Source organism: Arachis ipaensis, chromosome B5 (assembly GCF_059453495.1).
Source record: "Arachis ipaensis isolate K30076 ecotype BB chromosome B5, ASM5945349v1, whole genome shotgun sequence".
Lineage (NCBI taxonomy): Eukaryota > Viridiplantae > Streptophyta > Magnoliopsida > Fabales > Fabaceae > Arachis > Arachis ipaensis.
In genome coordinates this window covers 62,348,638-62,351,984 of record NC_142440.1, presented here as the reverse complement: position 1 = coordinate 62,351,984, position 3,347 = coordinate 62,348,638, and positions in this window count along the sequence as shown.

The following is a 3,347-nucleotide window of genomic DNA, read 5'->3' as shown; positions in this document are numbered from 1 at the left end:
GTGCAGAAGAAGTAAATTGCAGAAACTTAAAGTGCAAGAAAGTAAAAGAGCTGAAACTTAAATTGCAAGAAAGGTAAATGGCTGAAACTTAAAGTACAAGAAACTTAAATTGCTGAATCTAAATTGCTGGAAAATGTAAATTGCTTGAAGAATAAAAGGGATTTGGGTGTTGGGATTCATATTGAGTTAGAAAATGTGAATTAAAGTAAATCAGAGAGCTATGAGATGAAGAGAATCAGATCTGGATCTTAGTAGCAAAACAAAAATGGAAAATTGCTTGGAGAAACAAACAGCAAGAAAACTTAAAGCAATTATAAATCCTAAGAGAAATTGACAATTTAAGAAGAGTAATGAGAACAGAAAATAGATCTAGATCTTAATTACCCGCTTGACAACACAGAAAAGAAATTGCAGAAGAAATGAAAATGAAAATAGAAAAGAAGATTTAGATCCAATTCTCCAATTCTCAGAACTGAAAGAAAAGCAAAAGATGATTCTCAGATCAATAATTAGTGGAATTCCTCAATCTCAATTCAAAACCCAAAACAGAAAACAGAAGTAGCAGAAGAAAGAAAAAATAGAGAAGAAAATAGATCCAATCCCAATTCCCAAATTTAAACAAATGAAAATTAAAAGTGAAAAACTAAAAATGAGCTCCAGGGTCCTTTCTCAAATCAAACTTGATCCTATTTATACACTTTCTATTTCAGTCACTCAGCACTTTGGAATGGGCCTTTGGATTTGTGAAGAAATGGATCCAAAATGGCACTTGGTGGCATGGGTCAGGAGTGGCTTGGTGACACTCCCAGGGAAGCGTTTAGTTTGGAAAGTGAACGCCCAGTTCACTTTTCCAAGGCATGCCTTTGGTGTGCATCCCTTTTTGTCTAGCGTTCACTTTTTGAACGCTGAGTTGCTTTGTTGAGCGCTACTTCCTTCATCCCTTGGTGTGCGCCTTGCTTCCTTGCCCACTACGCCCGAAAATGTTCAATTAGTGAACGTGGCGTTCACTTTTTGAACGCTAGCTTCCTTTGGTGTTCACTTTTGTTGCGCCTTGTTTCTCTCTTCGAAAACGTTCACTTAGTGAACGTGGCATTCACTTTTTGAACGCCACCCCTTTTGCTGAGCCTTCCTTGGTGCGTGATGGTCTTTTTAGGCCACGCTTTTAAAAAGCGTGGCCCATGACCATGAAGCCTTGGCATTAGTAACATGATACACATGCATTAATGCTTTATGCATGCATTATCATGGATTAATAAATAAAGCATGCATGCATTTAATTATTAATGCCTTATGCATCCATTTTCATGAATTGATAATTAAAGCATGCATGCATGAAACATTTATTACTAATGCCAATTTGCAAATCATGCATTACTAAGTAATATAAATGAAAGCATGCAGGCATGAACCATTTAATTATTAATGCGAATGAATAAACCAAGGCATTAAATGAATGAATGCTAACGTTAAGTAATTGGCATTATTAATTAAAGTCAATGAAAGCATGCATGAACCCTTTATTAATAATGCCAATTGGCAAATGAACGAATCAAGCTAAGTAATTAGCATTACTAATTAATAAAAGCCAATGGAAGTTGGGAGCGTTCATTAAAGAGAACGCTAAATTAAAGCAAGAGAGCGCCATGAAACATGCAAGGGAAGCAAGCATTCATTAAAGCTAGTGAACGCCACGCTCACTAATTGAACTTTTTCGGGTTTTTTTGTGAGGCAAGGCTTTTGGCCATCCGCACCAAAGGCCAGCGCTCAAAATCCTAACGGAGCGTTCATAAAGCAAACGCCAAAAGAGGAGCGCCCAACCAAAGGAAGCATGCATAGACTGATCAGCGCTCAAAATTTGAGCGCAAGGTTCACTTAGAGGAGAAAAGTGGCGCACCAAAAGGGAATGAACGTAGCGTTCATTTTGGTCACGGAGCGCTCCACTGGAAGGATGACCAAGCCAACCCTGACCCACTTATTCAAGGCCAAACCCAAATCAACCCATTTCATTGAAGCCCCAAAGCAAGCAAAGCCCATGGACATCACTCAAAGGCACAAGAAACAATTAGAATAGAAATTTCATTTGAATTGTAATTTATTTTCAATTTCAATTTCATTTTTATTTTGTGAAGCCTATATAAAGGCATCTGTTTCATTTTCAAAAGAGAGCTCGGTTAGGCTGGCTCTACTAGAGAGCGATAGGAGTAGGAGTAGGAGTAGAATAGAGAGCTCTCTTTTAATTTTCCTTTTTGAATTTGAGAATTGGAAATCAGATCTGGCTTTTCTTTTCTTTTCTATTATATTTTCTTTCCTCTGCAAATTTCTTTTCTATTTTGATCGAGAGAGCAATTGAGCTCTTGGCTTTCTTTCTATTTTTACTATTTCATTGAAATTGTTAATTTCTATTTAAGGTTGTAGAATTGATCTAAGTCTTCTTGCTGATTTACTCTTCTACACTTCTACTTCTCTGCAATTTTTTACATTTCTGTTCTTGATTCAATCTGATTTACTCTTCCTGCAAGTTTAATTTTTTGCAATTGCTCTAAGTCATAATTTACTGCTTCAATTAATTCCCTGCACCCAATTCCCTTTATATTTACTACACTTTACCTTTCTTGTCATTTAAGCTTCTGCAGTTTACATTTCTTTTTCTTTAAGTTTCTGCCAAATTTACTTTCTGCACTTTACAATTCCTGCAATTTACTTTCTGTTGGTCACTTTTCAGCCAATTCACTACTGTTAGCTTAACTAAACTGATCACCACACTAAAGTTGCTCAATCTATCAATCCCTGTGGGATCGACCTCACTCTTGTGAGTTATTACTACTTGATGCGACCCGGTACACTTGCCGGTGAGTTTGTGTGGAAATCTAATTTTTACCCATCAAGTTTTTGGCACCGTTGTCGGGGATTGATTTAGATCAACAATGATTAAGTGGGTGAGAAGTCTAGATTAAGCTTTTTCTTTGTTTTTGTTTTCTGTTTTAAACTGACACCAAGGTGTTTGAGTTATTGCCTCACAAAGAAATTCTTCTCTGTGACATGAATTTCAATTTTCATTGGTGATGTTTTTTACAAAATTTAAATGGAGTTCAACTCATCTTGTGATTAAACAAATTTCATCGGATATTACCCACCATCACCAATCTCTAATGGTGGATGGTAATATCACCAAGAAATTGTAAATTCTGAGCACTCCAATCCATGGAGATTTGCTCCAAAACCACAAATTGATCAAGCAAATCACATGAGATATTGTCCAAAACCACAAAATGATTTATGTCATTATCCTCATGGTGTCTGTGCATATCAACAAGAGTGTGAACAATCAAGTGAAAGGAATTTCCTCC